General features: G+C 44.8%; 1 protein-coding gene across 1 annotated transcript in view; it reads left to right on the top strand.

The window, feature by feature from the left end:
* The first annotated feature begins 313 nt into the window (after window positions 1-313).
* LOC115087524 (retinol dehydrogenase 7-like) overlaps window positions 314-18,697 on the top strand; it is a 109,044-nt gene continuing 90,660 nt past the window's right edge. The window contains exon 1 of the mRNA XM_029594854.1: window positions 314-458. The gene's annotated coding sequence lies outside the window, so the exon portion shown is untranslated. The remainder of the gene's footprint in view (window positions 459-18,697) is intronic.

The following is an 18,697-nucleotide window of genomic DNA, read 5'->3' as shown; positions in this document are numbered from 1 at the left end:
ATAAATAACTTGGCAGACCGCCAAGTTATGAAGACCGACGCCGGTAAACTCGGCCTCGGTTTTCGTAACCTGTCTGTCTACCAGTAATGAAAATGGCATTTCATTACTGGTAGACAGACAGGTTACGAAAACCGAGGCCGAGTTTACCGGCGTCGGTCTTCATAACCGGCAGCCGCGGCGGGTCGCGTTAGGAAGGAGGTGCTGAGGTCGCCTGGTGTGCTACACAACATTGTTTTGTTAAAGAAGATGTTCCTTGGATTTGAAATGATTGGGAAATATTGGCCTAAGGGTACCACTCCCTCCTACAGACTTTCTCTCCATTTTAGTCTCTTCTGCAAGAAGGTGGGGGAGGAGCTGGACTTGGTCCTTCCACTCTCAACAGCTGCTTTTGCACCAAGGATTATTTGTCACACAGACTTTGCTTTCAGCAAAAGAAGTTTGGAGACGAGACGTTTACGGTATTGTATTTTATTATCATTTCAGAGGACATGCCCGGGTGTATCTTGGAGTGTTCCTCCTGTAAGAGCATTTATTGTCTGATAATGGGTGAAGAGTGGCTTGTAACCCTCTGCCCTATTCATGTGCTGATAATGAAAGCTGGAAGGGTTTGACTGGCGGGCTCATTTTTATTAGTGTTTCCTGGGATGAGATTGTGGAAAATTTTAAGCAGTATAAACAGAGTTTGGCACTTAGATGCATTTATAAGAGGAATGTCCCCTAGTTTTTGGCAGTTTTGCTCTTGCAGTTTGCCGCAAAATCTGCTCTTTTCAGCACAGTTTAACCCCCAGTTGTGCACATGAGTTTTGTGCAGAAAGAATGAGCGTGTAAAATTGTGTGTATATTGGTTAGCACTCTCGCATGTAAAGCTGATGTTAATGAAGGCATGAGCTATTACCCACCCTCCCCCAATGTAGAGAGGTGCAGAGACTTAACCCATGTTTTGTTAACACTCAAAATTTAACGCCGAATCAGAGATGGAGTAAAGTTCCAGGGCCCAGTGTTAGTCTATGGGGTTGAACCTGGAATCTTGGTGCAGGAATCAAGTATTCAGCATTAACATACAGAAAACAGTTTTCTGCAATAAAATATGATTTATATGCAAAAAAAATGTTTTCACTGCAAAAACGGTTGGTGTGATTAAAACATATTTCATGTACAGAAAATATGGTTTCTGGGCACAAAATGTGTTTTCTGCACATTATTGTGTGTAGAAAATGGTTTATGTGCATAAAAGCCATGCCCCTAAAATAGTTTTGTGCACAAAATATGAGAAGAGCACAACTTAAGTTAGACTAAGTTATTTGGGATTTATTAATAAAAAAACATTTTTTGTGGACATATATTATGCACAAAAAACATGGTTTATGTACACAAATGATATTTTCTGTATATAAAATATGATTTATGCTCACAAAAACTGACTGTGCAAAATACCAATTTCTATGCACATAAACTATATTTTATAAGCCACTTTTACACATTTTGGTTTAACACACTTTTTAAAACTCCAGATGCATTAGCATACCATTAGCCTGCTGCACCGGGGGTTACTATTTTTTAGTATGTGCTTAAGAAACTGCACTAAAATTCAGCAGTTTTAATGCACAGCTTATTACATGAGCATCTTTGAGAGCTATGCGTGTAAAAATGAAAATGACATGTGTAAGCTGAAAAAAGACAGAGAAATCTATAAGGTCAAAAACACGCACACACTCCACCTCCTCACATAGGCGTACAGACACACACACACATACTCACTCCACAACGAGTGTCAGGCCAGGAGTATGAGAGCAGAGTGGTATTGTATACAAGGGGTAAGAAGAAAATGATGAGGGGAATGAGAGCTCTTAAGCAAGAAGAACAGAATGCAGGGAAAGTGAGTATTTAATGTATGGGATTCCTCAGTCTGGAGTCCTCAAGCTCCAGCGAGTCTTCCTCGGAGTCAGAATACAAGAGCTCAAGCAGTAGAGAGCTATCTAAGGTTTGCAGCATTGCAGGAAATGGGGGGATGGTATTATGGGCAATTGCCCTTTAGCCCCTTGGGTGGTCAGGTGCCCAAGATGGTGAAACGCAAAATATGGGATGAAAATCAGAGGAAATGAAAGAAGATGAATAAGAAATCAGAAGAGGAAACTAAGAAAAAATACCAGGTAGTATACCTAGAACCATAAATAAGTGGATTTGGGGTTTTCAAGCATTGACCAGTATAACTGGGGAGAAAAGGCCTGACTTACATGCAGGCTTATGGAGATACTTTGACATCATAATTACAGTGCACAGGACTTATGGGGGCTGAGCAAAGATTAAATTATGACACGAAGTTAAGGAAGAAGATGGTAAATGAAAAGACAGCAACGTGGGGATGTATGGACATAGATTTATGGATCAATGAGATGACACTGCAGTATCTCTAGTCCTTTCCACTTGGTTCAGAACCTAGTGGGGCCCGGCAGTCATCATTTGGAGGTCATGCAGGCACAGTGTCTGAGCAATCCAGGCTATCTCTTGCATCCGGCTCTGCAAAGTAGCACCAATGAAACCCCTTGTCTGCAGAACAGTAGTGGGCAGTGTACCTGGATGTAGGCATGCAAGTTCAGACACAGATGCGCCAAATATGGAGGCTGACGCCCGGCTGCACAATGCCAGAAGTGAGTTCACAGGTCCCCAGCATGACCACAGCACACCATTTTAAGAAAGCAGTGACCCCCAATACCCTTGCAGGCGATGAGCCTGTGGCTCCAACTGTACTAAAATCGCATGCGAGGGTTTTTCATTGGAATTCAAAATTCCATATAAGGGGCAGAAGGGTACATTTCAGACAAAAAATACAGCATCTGTCAGGGAAATGGAGGACCAGAAGGAGATAGAATTGGGTAGGTTAGCCAACTTCATCATTGGATTTAGTGCCCATTTTGACAAGATTGTTGAATTAGTAAGGGATTGCAGACATGAGACCCTAATGATAAAAGCCTATAATGAGTCTGCTTTCAGGCTCCTTCCCTTGTATCCAGATTCCTTCAAGCTGTCTTTGTTCTGAGAGCAATAGTGTTTCCACAAATGTATGTCTATGGGATGCTTGGTTTCTTGGGCCTGTTTCAAGACTTTTAGCACTTTTGTGTACTGGGTAACAGAGTAGCAGACAGAAGTAAGGCAGATTACATTATTTAGATGATTTTTTTGTTTAGCATTCCAGATCGGTCTGAAATTTGTCTGGGCCTGTTGAATGTACTTAGAGCCATGGCACAGGAAATGGCATTCTGCTTGCTGAAGATAAAATGGAAGGTCCAAACAATAGATTGGTTTTCCTGGCTATTGAGTTGGATTCAAAAGCAATGGTGACATTGGTACCAGTTGACAAAGTGCAAAACTTCTTCAAGTCTGTGCAACAGGCATTGAGGCTCAAGAGGTTAATTCTTATAAAGGTGCAGTCTCTTGTAGATTAACTAAATTTTGCATACATGATCATACTAATGGGTAGGGTATTCATTTGGAGACTAGCAGCGACGATAGTGGAGATAAGAGTGAAGCGCCATTTTATTTGGTTGGCAAGGGACCTGAAAGAGGATCTAAGAGTTTGGCTGGATTTCTTCAATCAATATATAACCCCTGTGATACTTGAGCCTGGTTAACAGTTCCAGATGTCATACCTCACACTTTTATTTAGTTGGACACTGTAGTTATTCCTGTTCCAGGATTCCTGTGTGGGGAGTGGGGGAGTTTTGTTTTAAGGCCCTCATTTTGCTCTTTATTTTTCCCATAATTAAGTCTCTTAATGCACAGCACTGATCATCTCAGCATAGAAAATAATGGAGTCAGTACTCAATAAGACACATGAGACTTATTTGGCGGTTTCCAACATTTCTCTTTTACTGATAAGGTGCAATGATGCCTTAGAGTCTTTACAGCTGTGTACTTCATTTTCAAGTTGATACAAGTGCTTTTAGTAAGTTTGTGACTTCTTACAGTCTTAAGTTCAGATGTTTCTCCAACTTAATTATTTCTTTTAGTTACTTGATGTCTTCCCTCCCATTGGAATATAGGGCAAGTGTGGTATTTCCCTTACAATGTAGATGAAGTATCAAAACATACATTTAAAGTATTTGATCCTTTATCTCCTAACTCCTTCTGCAGTATCAAGGGTGATACCTTTATCTCATCTTTCTCTCAGTCTTCAGCTGATAATGCATGGGCCATCCTCTCTCCTACTCTCTCTCTCTCTTTCTTCCAAATCCAGTCTGGCAGCCCCAGTGCTGCCTTGGATCAGAAAGGTCTCCCAGTAGGAGAACATCACCCTGGTTTAGCAGGAAGTGATCCTGTAGCAAGCAGCTGCTCTCCAGGTGATGTATTGTCCTCTCGCACTGAGGACAAGTCTCCCAGGGCTACTGCCCAGGAGGGAAGGGTTAGGCCGGCTATCATAGTTGGCGATTTGATTATGAGAAATGTAGATAGCAGGGTGGCTGGTGGACATGAGGACCGCCTGGTAACTTGCCTGCCTGGTGCGAAGGTGGCAGACCTCATGCGTCACCTAGATAGGATCATAGACAGTGCTAGGGAGGAGCCGGCTGTCGTGGTACATGTGGGCACCAATGACATAGGAAAATGTGGGAGAGAGGTTCTGAAAGCCAATTTTAGGTAGGAAGCAAAAATTCAGAACCTCCAGGGTGGCATTCTCTGAAATGCTTCCTGTTCCACGTGCAGGTCCCCAGAGGTAGGCAGAGCTCCAGAGTTTCAATGCGTGGATGAAACGATGGTGCAGGGAAGAGGGATTCAGCTTTGTAAGGAACTGGGGAAACTTTTGGGGAAAGGGGAGACTTTTCCGAAAGGATAGGCTCCACCTTAACCAGAGTGGAACCAAGCTGCTGGCACTAACTTTCAAAAAGGAGATAGAGCAGCTTTTAAACTAGAACAAGAGGGAAAGCTGACAGTCACTCAGCAGTGCATGGTTCGGAGAAATGTATCCTTGAAGGATACTAATGAAACAGGAGAGTTAGGGCATCCCATCAGAAAGGTTCCATTAAAAGCAAACATAGTCCATATGCCTGTGTGTAAAAAATCACCGAAGCTAATGATTTCCGAATTATCCCAAACAGCTGAAAAGCAGGTTGTTAAAACAAACAAAAAACACACTTTGAAATGTCTGTATGCCAATGCCAGAAGTCTAAGAAGTAAGATGAGAGAGTTAGAGTGTATAGCAGCAAATGATGAGATTGACATAATTGGCATCACAGAAACTTGGTGGAAGGAGGATAACCAATGGGACAGTGCTATATCAGGGTAAAAATTATATCGCAATGATAGGGAGGATCAACTTGGCGGGGGTGTGGCACTTTATGTCCAGGAGGGTATAGAGTCCAACAGGTTAAAGACCATACAATAGATTAAATGCTCAGTAGAATCTGTATGGGTAGAAATCCCATGTGTGCTGGGTAAGAGTATAGTGATAGGAGTATACTACCATCCACCTGGACAAAATGGTCAGACAGATGATGAAATGCTAAGAGAAATCAGGGAAGCAAACCAATTTGGCAGTACAATAATAATGGGAGATTTCAATTACCCCAATATTGACTGGATAAATGTAACATCAGGACTTGCTAGAGACATAAAGTTCCTGGATATAATAAATGATTGCTTCATGGAGCAATTGGTTCAGGAAGCAACAAGAGAGGAAGCTATTTTAGATTTAATTCTTAGTGGAACGCAGGATTTGGTGAGAGAGGTAACGGTGGTGAGGCCACTTGGCAACAGTGATCATAGCATGATCAAATTTAAACTAATAACTGGAAGAGGGACAATAAGTAAATCTGCAGCTCTAACACTAAACTTTCAAAAGGGAAACTTTGATACAATGAGGAAAATAGTTAGAAAAAAGTGAAAGGTGCAGCTGCAAAGGTTAAAAGTGTTCAACAGGCTTGGACACTGTTTAAAAATACAATCCTAGAGGCGCTGTCCATATGTATTCCACACATTACGAAAGGTGGAAGGAAGGTAAAACGATTACCGTCATGGTTAAAAGGTGAGGTGAAAGAGGCTATTTTAGCCAAAAAAAACATCCTTCAAAAATTGGAAGAAGGATCCATCTGAAGAAAATAGGATAAAACATAAGCATTGTCAAGCATCGATATACCATTGTCAAGCATCGATATACCATTCTCATTTTGCTCACATGAATCGGCCCACCAGGACAATAACCAAAGGAACCCTACTAGTGCTCTCTCTCAAATCAGCACATCTCTCTTCCACAAGAGAGCGTGCCCTCACAATCGCAGAGCCCTCACGGTGGAACTCCATGCCCCCTAACCTCCGTCTCGAACCCTGCCACCTCAAATTTAGAAAAAAATTGAAAACATGGTTGTTTAAGCAGGCCTTCCCCGATTAACAGTCCTCTCCCCCTCCGCCCTGTACCCAGATTTGGTTCTCCATCACACCCTGCACCCGTCACCCTCTCACCACCTTCACACATGTCTTTGCTTCTTTATATATACTCCTAGCAATTATGTCCTTGTATATAAACCATGTATTTAATCCTAAAAAACTATGACGCCCCATCTAATGATCTTTTATTTACATCATGTTAACTTCTCTCACCATAAGAATTCTGTTTACAGTCACCGTAAGAATTCTATTTATAATCGATTTACATCATTTTAATTTCTCTCACCGTAAGAATTCTATTTACAGTTGTACCTTCTTTTATCTTCAGTTGTCTATCTGTTATATTGACACCCATGTATCCTACTCCCAGTTTTGCTATTTCCCTGTTACATGTAATTTCAAGTATTTCTGTTTTACTGTAAACCGGTATGGTGTCCATACGAATGCCGGTATAGAAAAAGTTTTAAATAAATAAATAAATAAGTTAAGTGTAAAACATTGATAAGACAGGCGAAGACAGAATTTGAAATGAAGTTGGCTATAGAGGCAAAAACTCATAATAAAAACTTTTTAAAATATATCCAAAGCAAGAAATCTGTGAGGGAGTCGGTTGGACCATTAAATAACCGAGGGGTTAAAGGGGCTCTTAGGGAAGATAAGGCAATTGCAGAAAGACTAAATTAATTCTTTGCTTCCGTGTTTACTAATGAGGATATTGGGGAGATACCAGTTGCGGAGATGGTTTTCAGGGGTGATGTCAGACGAACTGAACGAAATCACTGTGAACCTGGAAGATGTAGTAGGCCAGATTGACAAACTAAAGAGTAGCAAATTACCTGGACCGGATGGTAGGCATCCTAGGGTACTGAAGGAACTCAAAAATGAAATTTCTGATCTATTAGTTAAAATTAGTAACCTATCATTAAAATCATCTATTGTACCTGAAGACTGGAGGGTGGCCAATGTAACTCCAATATTTAAAAAGGGCTCCGGGGTGATCCAGGTAACTATACACCAGTGAGCCTGACTTCAGTGCTGGGAAAAATAGTAGAAAATATTCTAAAGATCAAAATCGTAGAGCATATAGAAAGACATGGTTTAATGGAACACAGTCAACATGGATTTACCCAAGGGAAGTCTTGCCTAAGAAATCTGCTTCATTTTTTTGAAGGGGTTAATAAACATGTGGATAAAGGTGAACCAGTAGATGTAGTGTATTTGGATTTTCAGAAGGTGTTTGACAAAGGCCCTCATGAGAGGCTTCTACGAAAACTAAAAAGTCATGGGATAGGAGGCGATGTCCTTTTGTGGATTACAAACTGGTTAAAGGACAAGAAAGAGAGAGTAGGATTAAATGGTCAATTTTCTCAGTGGAATAGGGTAAACAGTGGAGTGCCTCAGGGATCTGTACTTGGACCGGTGCTTTTCAATATATATATAAATGATCTGGAAAGGAATACGACGAGTGAGGTTATCAAATTTGCGGATGATACAAAATTATTCAGAGTAGTTAAATCACAAGCAGACTGTGATACGTTATAGGAGGAACTTGCAAGAATGGAAGATTGGGCATCCAAATGGCAGATGAAATTTAATGTGGTCAAGTGCAAGGTGTTGCATATAGGGAAAAATAACCTCTGCTGTAGTTACATGATGTTAGGTTCCATATTAGGAGCTATCACCCAGGAAAAAGATCTAGGCATCACAGTGGATAATACTTTAAAATTGTCGGCTCAGTGTGCTGCAGCAGTTAAAAAAGCAAACAGAATGTTAGGAATTATTAGGAAGGGAATGGTTAATAAAACAGAAAATGTCATAATGCCTCTATATCACTCCATGGTGAGACCACACTTTGAATACTGTGTACAATTCTGGTCGCCGCATCTCAAAAAAGATATAGTTGCGATGGAGAAGGTACAGAGAAGGGCAACCAAAATGATAAAGGGGATGGAACAGCTCCCCTATGAGGAAAGGCTGAAGAGGTTAGGGCTGTACAGCTTGGAGAAGAGACGGCCGAGGGGGGGATATAATAGAGGTCTTTAAGATCATGAGAGGTCTTGGACGAGTAGATGTGACTCGGTTATTTACACTTTCGAATAATAGAAGGACTAGGGGGCATTCCATGGTTAGCAAGTAGCACATTTAAGACTAATCGGAGAAAATTCTTTTTCACTCAACGCACAATAAAGCTCTGGAATTTGTTGCCAGAGGATGTTGTTAGTGCAGTTAGTGTAGCTGGGTTAAAAAAAGGTTTGGATAAGTTCTTGGAGAAGTCCATTAATGGCTATTAATCAAGTTGACTTAGGGAATAGCCACTGCTATTAATTGCATCAGTAGCATGGGATCTTCTTAGTGTTTGGGTACTTGCCAGGTTCTTGTGGCCTGGTTTAGCCTCTGTTGGAAACAGGATGCTGGGCTTGATGGACCCTTGGTCTGACCCAGCATGGGAATTTCTTATGTTCTTATGTTCCTCGTAGGAAGTCTGGAAGTCATCCTCTTCTTGGACCTTAGTTGATCTCACGTTCCACTTGCAAGAAGGGAATCTCTTCCATTAAATGGAATAGTAAAGTTAAATAAGCTTAACTGAGTCCAAAAGGATTTGGCATGCCAAACTCAAATAAGTTAAAGGCGGCATGAGAAGGTGGAAAGAAACTCATCCAAAACAAAAGTCTCCATGGAACTTAAAGTTAAGACTTAGAAAAATGACAGCAGAGCTTAGGACATGCTGCCTCCTTGAATGCAAAAAGGTTCCATGAAAGCAGAAAAACACTAGGGTTACTACCATTGCCAGCTGTTACATGGGAGAGCTCCAAAACCCAAAAGCTACCAATCTGTTTTTTTCCCCCAAAACCTAAATGGTATGTTCCTTATCCAGCATTCATAGGGGACTAACAAGGTCCCTAGAATATAATAGTATTTAGTTGTGACATGTACCTGAGATCTTAGATGGAGACTTCTAGCTATTTTCTAATGCTTCAGGGGGACAAAGTTTTGGCATCTTTTTCCAAGGGAAGTAGTGTGCAGAGCCATGGCCTGGGCATTGGCGCAGTATGAGTATAACAAAAAACATTACCTGTCTAGACTTGTTCCCCATGATGGTAGCAAAGGTGGTATGAGGTAAAAGGGTAGCCGACAGGAGTGTGCTGTTTTGCTCAGATATTATAGTGGTAGCAGACATCAAAAGACAAACAGAGAAATGCCCAGATCTAGCGAGATAAATGAGGAAGCTGGTTCTGCAGGAACTGCAGTTGAACTTAACTGTTGCGCCCGTCGGTCGCAGACGGCTGCACCCTCTGTTGCTTACCTTTTTTCTGCCTAACTCCGTTCACCTTGGGAAGATGGCTGCTTCTGCTTCTCTACGCCGACCCCTCCGGCGTCCCCAGACCAGCATGGGTGATTGCGTTCGCCATCTTTCTTCCGGGATCACCTAGGGCACACGCGCAGCCCCGTCCTTTATGTGCATCTTGGAGGGAACCTCAGGGGCGCCAAGACACACTAGCTCAGGACATCTAAACCCAATTCACAATTCCAGCCATGAGTTAGCAAGGAATCCTCCATGCTGATTTCTCCTCGTTACCAGATAGGGATGTGAATCCTTTTTGAACGATTAAAATTATCGTCAGATAATTTTAAAATCGTTCTAAATCGTTAGAGTGCACAATACAATACAAATGCCCCCGATTTATCGTCAGGGGCATTTGTATTGTATCGTTAAATAGGGCACGGGAATTATTTGGGGGAGGGCGGGAAAACCGGCACACCAAAACAACCCCTAAGCCCACCCCGACCCTTTAAAACCAATTCCTTACCCTCCCGCACCCTCCCGAACCCCCCCAAAATGTTAAGTTACCTGGTGGTCCAGTGGGGGGAGGGGCCGGCGCGATCTCCCGCTCTCGGGCCATCGGCGCCATTTTGGCTGCCACTAATTAAAATGGCGCCGATGGCCCGATAAAAAAAAACACCCACCCGACCCTTTAAATCGACCCCCCCACCCTTCCGACACTTTTTTTTAAGGCAGGCCCGCGCTGCTAAAAAAAACCCCACCCGACCCGACGGGAAGAGATTTCCTGTTCCCAGGCATCAGCTGGGATGGCGCTGGCCATCCAGTGCTCCTACCATGTGACAGGGGCCGGCCAATGGCACGGATACCCTGTCAAATGGTAAGGGCAAAGGGGCATCGGTGCCATTTTTTTTTTTTAGAACAGCTGATGCCTGGGAACGGGAAATCTCTTCCCGAGGCCTCCCTGGATCTCTCCTCTCCCTGAGGCCCCCCTGGATCTCTCCCCGAGGCCCCCCTGGACCACCAGGTAATTTTAAAAGGTTTTGGGGGGGTCGATTTAAAGGGTCGGGTGGGGGTTTTTTTTTAGCGGCGCGGGCCTCCCTTAAAAAAAAAAGGGTCAGGAGGGTGGGAGGATGATTTAAAGGGTCGGGTGGGGGGTTTTTTTTAGCGGCACGGGCCTCCCTTAAAAAAAAAGGGTCGGGAGGATGGGGGGTCGATTTAAAGGGTCGGGTGGGTTTTTTTTTTTTTAGCGGCGCGGGCCTCCCTTAAAAATAAATTAGCAATGTGAATTGGAATCAGAAACGATTCCAATTCACATATCGTAACGATCAGATTTCCCCCCCCCCCCCCCCCCCCAACCGAATCTGACTGTTAAGACGATCTGGCACACGATTCACATCTCTATTACCAGATGCCTCCGCTCTGTGTACTCGCTCCAGGATGACTTAGGTACCCGCTGCTCGGGGGCCTTGCCTTTCTCCTATTTACCCTTCGGGGTTGCCTATCTATTACCAGGACGCCTACAGTACCCACTCCGGGCCTTGCTCGTCCGAGACTTCCGCTCCTCGGGGCTCTCTCCTACTACAATTACCAGCATCAGAGTGAGTATTGCCGCTTCAGTTCTGTCTTTTCTTGTCTCATCTCTCTCTTCATAGACTCCCGATCTACCCTGCACTGCGGCCTGGTGAGACTCTGGAACTGCCATTCCGTTCCACTACATTAAGATGGAACATTATCATCTGGTTCTCCTCTCTTAGCTGGAATCCTCACCCGATTCTCGGGTTACCATCTACGTTGCAGTACAAATAAAGATATATCTCAGTGTCCATCTCTGCCTAGAGCTAGCCTATTGCTGCAAGTCCCTACAGGGCTCTGCCCTGTGGGAGGTGTCATCTCTTACAGGGACCAAGGGCCCACCTTTCAATGTCCGAAGTACATTGAAAAGAAAGCACATCCCAGCTGTTTGTTTTCAATAGCTAGTCAGAAGCAGGCAAAAGCTATGAGTTTTGTGTGTTGTGTTAAAAGCTAGCCAGAAGGTAGAAAAAAGCTAAGAGCTGTACTTTCCTAAGAAAAAAGTTTGACAAAGGTTAATTACTCACCTTGGAAAGGTGTTAATATAGTCGGGCCGATGCAGTAAGTGCACTCAGGCTGAGTGCACTGTTAGCCCCCATTTGGCCGCGCGTTTTCAACGCGCTATTTTTACCCTTATACAGTAAGGGGTAATAGCGCGTGGAAAATGTGCGGCCAAACCCCCTGAATCTAATAGCACCCGCAACATGCAATTACATACACTCAAAAAATTGAAACCCTTGCTTCACGCATCTGATTTCCGGACAGTTTTACAAGCCATGTTGTTTTCCAAAACAGATTATTGCAATTCACTCCTCCTAGGCCTACATAAAAATGCCATCCGCCCCTTACAAATCCTGCAAAATACTGCAGCCCGCATCCTTTCTAATACAAACTCAAAGGAACACATTACACCAGTTTTGAAGGATCTACACTGGCTCCCCATTCAATCTCGCATACACTATAAGACACTAACACTTATCCATAAAGCCCTCCACAATCCCGAAATGGAATGGTTTAATAATACACTGCAATTTCAAAATTCTATCAAACCTACCAGAAATCAATACCTTGCCACATTACAGACTCCTTCGCCCAAACTATATAATTATGCCTCCACCAAAGCGCGAGCACTTTCTTTTGCTGGCCCTTTTTTATGGAATACCATGCCCACCGAACTGCGCCTTGAGCCATCTCCCAAAACATTCAAACAAAAACTCAAGACATGGTTATTTACACATGCCTATACTTGAAATATATAAGTCCTTCCTCTCCTCTACCTGCCCTGCCTTATCTACCCGACACTCTATGTCTATATACCAACTCTAACATCCCTATTTCTGCTATTACTATAAATATCCTACCATATAATTGCTCTTAATCGCATTCGAAGCGCTATCTCTCCCTTCTTACCACCTCTAATTTAGAACTCCATCCCCCCCTAACCCTTTCCCTTAGCTTTTACGTATTCCCCTTGAACCATTTACTCTCTAGTACTGTTTAATTTAGTTCAGTTAAGTTACAACTATATGATACGGTAGTTCTGTTTAAATTAAAAAAAAAAAAAAAAAAATTCTAATTGTTTGATGTTTAAATATTTATATACTTACCTTTGTTAATTGTATAACGCCTATATAACTCTGTTAAATGTATAACGCTTTGGCGTAAGTTCCTGTTTACTGTACACCGACGTGATATCTTTGATGAGCGGCGGTATATAAAAATTCATAAATAAATAAATAAATAAATATTAGTCATTCCCGCGCGATACAGAAAGTAATTTCGGCCGGCACCGGGAAAGTGTACAGAAAAGCATAAAAAACTGCTTTTCTGTACACCCTCCGACAATATCATGGCAATATTAAGTCAGAGGCCCCAAATTAATCTGTAACCTATCATTAAAATCATCCGTTATACCTGAAGACTGGAAGCTGGGCAATGTAACCCCAATATGTTACCGACCGTTAAATGGCACCTATGTAACTTAAGATACATTAGCTTCATTTTTATGTGCCTTAATGTAAACCGTTGTGACGGTTCCCACCAAACGACGGTATAGAAAAATGTTAAATAAATAAATAAATAAAATATTTAAAAGGGCTTCAGGGGCGATCCGGGAAACTATAGACCAGTGAGCCTGAATTCAGTGCCAGAAAAAATCGTAGAAACTGTTATAAAGAACAAAATCACAGAACATTTAGACATATTTTATTTTTTTTTCAATTTATTGGTTTTTCAATGATACCATCATGAAACACATCTACATATTATGTATCACAACCATCCAAAATTAAGGCAAACACATAAACCAAACTTTAAATATATCATATGATGTGATATAAAACATAATAGGGGGAGAGCATCTTCCAAATCAAAATAAAGGAAATCTAACATCTAAGTAGCCCTCTATTTCCTATGGGGCTATCTCTAGACATCAGCTTATCTATAATAAGAGAAGGAGATTATTTACTTCTATTAAGGACCATTTACCTCTAATATTCCTGCATTAGACTCCGATTTATCCAATAAAAAAAGTCTCCAAATGAACCGGATCTGTAAACCCAAATTTTTTCCCTCTGTGGTTCACATAACATAAACAATAATATGGGCATACAGGACCTCACTCGTTCGCAACCACCCTTTCACATTCCAATAAATACAGCAAAACAATAACTTGGGTAAATAAGGCCGCAGCTTTATTATCAACATAGAGGCCCGAGCCCTGATAACAAGACATAACATTATGATTCAGCATACCAACCCCCTCCATCCGCCGCTCTCCGGCAGGATAGTCCATACCAGCCATCCGGCTCGATGTTCGGCACTCCCCGCCACCTGCCTGCAAGGAGCCAACCTGGGTGGACCCCCGCCTCAAACCTGTAAGGGGTCTGGCCAGAGACTCCCGCCGCTTTCCAGCAAGGAACCCTTAACCGACAACAGCCCCAGTTGTCAACCACCATCACATCCTGCTGAAATCAATCTTAACAGATAACAAACCTCATATAACTGTCGTGACTCGGGCCATCCGCCAAAGACACAGGCATCACGTGCTCTGTGACCCCCAAAGATGCGGCCTCGTTTACCGAGGAAACAGCTCCTCCAGGACCTCCTGAATGGAATTAAGGAACAGATCCATACCCAGAAACGACAGGTGAATCCCATCCTTACTGAAAAGCCCCGTGACCTTCCCCCAGGACCACTCATATCGAATGTGGTGACCCCCTAACCGCGCCAGCCAGGATCCAATTTGCTGATTAGCCTTGGACCTAATCCGGCGCCAGACCACGTTCTCCCATTCAGCAGGCCTTACAATTATATCTGACCAGCACAAAACGGTGGTAGGCAACAATATAGATACCGTCATCAGATCTTAGCGGACGATACTAATAAACTGCCTCCCGGACATTTTGCCCCAGTCATTACTAGAGATTCGCGGCAGGAGATTCACGGCAGGAGATCGCTCCCGGACCCCCGCTGGACCCCCAGGGACTTTTGGCCAGCTTGGGGGGGCCTCCTGACCCCCACAAGACTTGCCAAAAGTCCAGCGGGGGTCCGGAACGACCTCCTGCAGTCGAATCGTGTTGTCTACGGCCAGCGCCATTTTGCGCCGCCATTTTGCAAAATGGCAGCACAAAATGGCGCCGGCTGAAGACAACAAGATTCGACTGCAGGAGGTCGTTCCAGACCCCCGCTGGACCCCAGGTAATTTAAGGCATTTTGGGGGGGTTCGGGAGGGTGGGGGATTTATTTTAAAGGGTCGGGGTGAGTTTTAGGGTGTTTTAGTGTGCCGGTTTTCCCGCCCTCCCCTTCCCCTCCCCCTTCCCCCGATTTACGATTTTTTGACGATAAATCGGGGGAACTGTTATTGTATCGCGGCTCTAACGATTTTTGACGATTTAAAATATATCGGACGATATTTTAAATCGTGAAAAAACGATTCACATCCCTAGTCATTACCCCCCAGATGGACCACCAGCACCCTCGGCGGACCAAGCCGGTCGTGCTCTCGCTGCACACAAGGGATCAATTCGTCCCATACCATTCCTCTACCCCCCAACCAGTGCACCCGCACCCCCCTGCTCGACAAATCCAGGTGAGGCCCATAAGGTCGTCCGCAGGCATGCCTGTGAGCCCAAAATATATAAGAATGCCCAATTATCCAAACGGACTTCCCCTCAGCCGCTGCACCTGCAAAGAAACAAGCATTAAGATTCCGATCAACTTCGTCCTGGCCCGGGACGGACATATCCCTTAAATGCCTTCGACTGCCATCAACCAATCCTCTGGATCACACACCCCGCCGACCCAGTGGCAGCCGCTAAAGTCACTGCCCCGATCCGAAAGGAATGCGTCCCAAAACAGCTTGCGTCAAGACCGGCTGCTAGCAAAGCTCTCCGCAGCACCGCCTCAAACTGGTACTTAGTCAAGGGGCAGAGGTCCGCATGAACCAAGAACTGAGCCGCCCTGAAGCCCGCCACTGGCAATAGCGAACCGTGTTACCCACTGGACAAGACCGCAACCCAGGGACTGCTTGGAGCACCACCGACATCCCCTTGCCCCGTTGGTCGGTCTTAGAATGAGGAATGCCCATCACCACAGACCTGTTCGTCACCACCACACAACTCGCTAGGAGCCCAGGGTAGTCTCGACTATCTGTGGACCTGGCTACCAACTCGCTAACCCGGAAGGCCCCGAAAAAAGCGAAGACAAAGGCCACCTGAAAAAGCATCGTTTCGTACGGGGACGAACAAATCCCCGGCAGCACGTCCCACAATTGCAAGAGGATATCATGCGTGATTGGGAGGTGCCGATCGGGCCACCGCCCAACTACCCGGGACCAACCCGCCAGCACCCTCTGCACCACGAACCGACCCGTGAGCCCGCATGAAAAAAGAAAAACCAGCCAATTGCCTCCCCACCGCAGCCTGTGAAGAACCAGCCGCCCTAGCCCACTCTAGACCGTTGGTCGGTCTTAGAATGAGGAATGCCCATCACCACAGACCTGTTCGTCACCACCACACAACTTGCTAGGAGCCCAGGGTAGTCTCGACTATCTGTGGACCTGGCTACCAACTCGCTAACCCGGAAGGCCCCGAAAAAAGCGAAGACAAAGGCCACCTGAAACAGCATCGTTTTGTACGGGGACGAACAAATCCCCGGTAGCACGTCCCACAATTGCAAGAGGATATCATGCGTGATTGGAAGGCGCCGATCGGGCCACCGCCCAACTACCCGGGACCAACCCGCCAGCACCCTCTGCACCACGAACCCACCCGTGAGCCCGCATGAAAAAAGAAAAACCAGCCAATTGCCTCCCCACCACAGCCTGTGAAGAACCAGCCGCCCTAGCCCACTCTAGAAAATGCACCAACGCGACATCAGAGATGGGGCCCCCCAACCATCCCAAGGAAGACAAAAATGCAGCCACTTTCCGGGCTCCGCTCACATAACCTGACCACGTGGACGGGGCTAATGAAGCCCGCAGCAGGTTCCAGGCCTCAGGGAACCGAATCTCCAGAGGGAAGACGGCACCGGAGCTCCACAGGGGTCCACCGTCGGAGCAAGTTCTCGAAACAACTCCCACTTGAAACGAGAAAGAGAGTCGGCCACGCCATTAGCAACTCCAGGCACGTGTCGGGCCCATATGGTCACATTTAGCGACAAACAATGCATGATTAGGTCCCGCAAGAGTTCGGACACCATTAAGCACCGTGCCGCCCGTTTGTTAATAACCTCGACCACCCCCTGGTTATCACACCAGAACACCACCCTCTTGCCCTGCAAACGCGAACCCCAAATGTGAAGGGCCACCACAATGGGAAACAATTCAAGGAACGTGATATTTCTTGTGGCCCCAGAAGTCACCCACTCCTCTGGCCACCGAGCCGCTCACCACGAGCCCTGAAAATAAGCTCCAAATCCCATTGAATTGGCTGCATCCGTAAACAATTCCAAATCATGGTTGGAGAACGGGCTCGATTGCCAAAACGCCGTTCCGTTGAAAGCAACTAGAAATTTGTCCCAAATCCGCAAGTCCCCCCGCATCGGTACAGACACGCGAATCCAATGATGCCTCTTCCGAACCCCGGCCATCGCATGCGAGAACCTCCGCAGAAAAACCCTCCCCATAGGTATCACCTGACATGCAAAGTTAAGACTGCCTACTAGACTACTGTAACGCATTACTTCTAGGTCTCCCGAAAAAAACACAATTCAACCATTACAGATGCTGCAAAATGCGGCTGCTCGCTTACTTACCAATACTTGCCGACACGAACACATCACTCCAGCTCTCATGTTCCTACATTGGCTTCCCGTAACTTACAGGATTACTTTTAAAGTACTCTCGCTCATCCATAAATCAATACACAACCAAGAGATGCAATGGTTTTCTGATCAGTTTATATTCCGCACATCCAATAGACCAATAAGAAATATCCACCAAGCTAAACTAGCCTCTCATCCACTCAAACACATCAAACACGTGTCCACAAGAGACCGTTCTTTCTCCATAGCTGGAATCAACATCTGGAACAATATGCCCTTGGACTTGCGTCTCGAATCCTGCCATAAAACTTTCAAACAAAACCTCAAAACCTGGTTGTTTGAACAAGCTTTCACGCAATGATCATTGGCTAATCTGAAATACAGACTTCCTGGTTAATTTCTCACCAGCTCCCTGTTCATCTTCACTCCCCATGTTTGTTCCAATCTACTAACCTCTCTGTTCTCCTTTGACGCATTCTTTCCCCTTTTGCAATATCGGTGACTTGACATTATCTTGACATGGGACTATGCCTTTAACAGGCTAATGGCATATTTTCTCTCCTGCTTCATTGTTGAAATTAAATATGCATTGGTGTTTAGAGTTATAGGAGTTATAGTATGTACTACAGAAACCCGTTATTTATGTAAAGCCTATGGCTGTTATTTGTTTATTACCTATATAACTGTTATATGTAAAGCCTGTTGCTAATTTATTGTTTACTGTAAACCGAGGTGATGTATAACTATACGTACCGCGGTATATAAGAATCTCTAAATAAATAAATAAAATAAATAAGGATTGTAACTCCAAAAGCGACAGCTTAGGCCGACTTAACGCCTCCCGCACCAGACCACGCAATCGCTCCACCTTGTCCGCCGGTAACCGGGAAACCCGAGCCATTGAGTCCAACTCTATCCCCAGGAAAACCAACACCATTCTCGGACCTTCCGTCTTGTCTGCCGACAACGGGATCCCAAACCTCGAACCAGAAGCCCCAGGCCCATCCCCGGGTCAGCCTACCCCTTCTGGCCCACCCCTCGTCCCCCCTGTCATATCCACAGACTCCCTACTAGTCGGCCCCCCAGCTGACCGGTTAACAGTGACACCCCCCAACTCCACACAAGGGCCGAACAATGGACCACCCCCCCAATCCCTCGACTCAACTTGTAAGTGCTGCCCTGCCCTGCACTGCTCACCCCCCAAAG

Source organism: Rhinatrema bivittatum, chromosome 3 (genome assembly GCF_901001135.1).
Source record: "Rhinatrema bivittatum chromosome 3, aRhiBiv1.1, whole genome shotgun sequence".
NCBI lineage: Eukaryota > Metazoa > Chordata > Amphibia > Gymnophiona > Rhinatrematidae > Rhinatrema > Rhinatrema bivittatum.
Note: the sequence above shows the minus strand (reverse complement) of the source record. Positions and strands in the feature narration are given on the sequence as shown.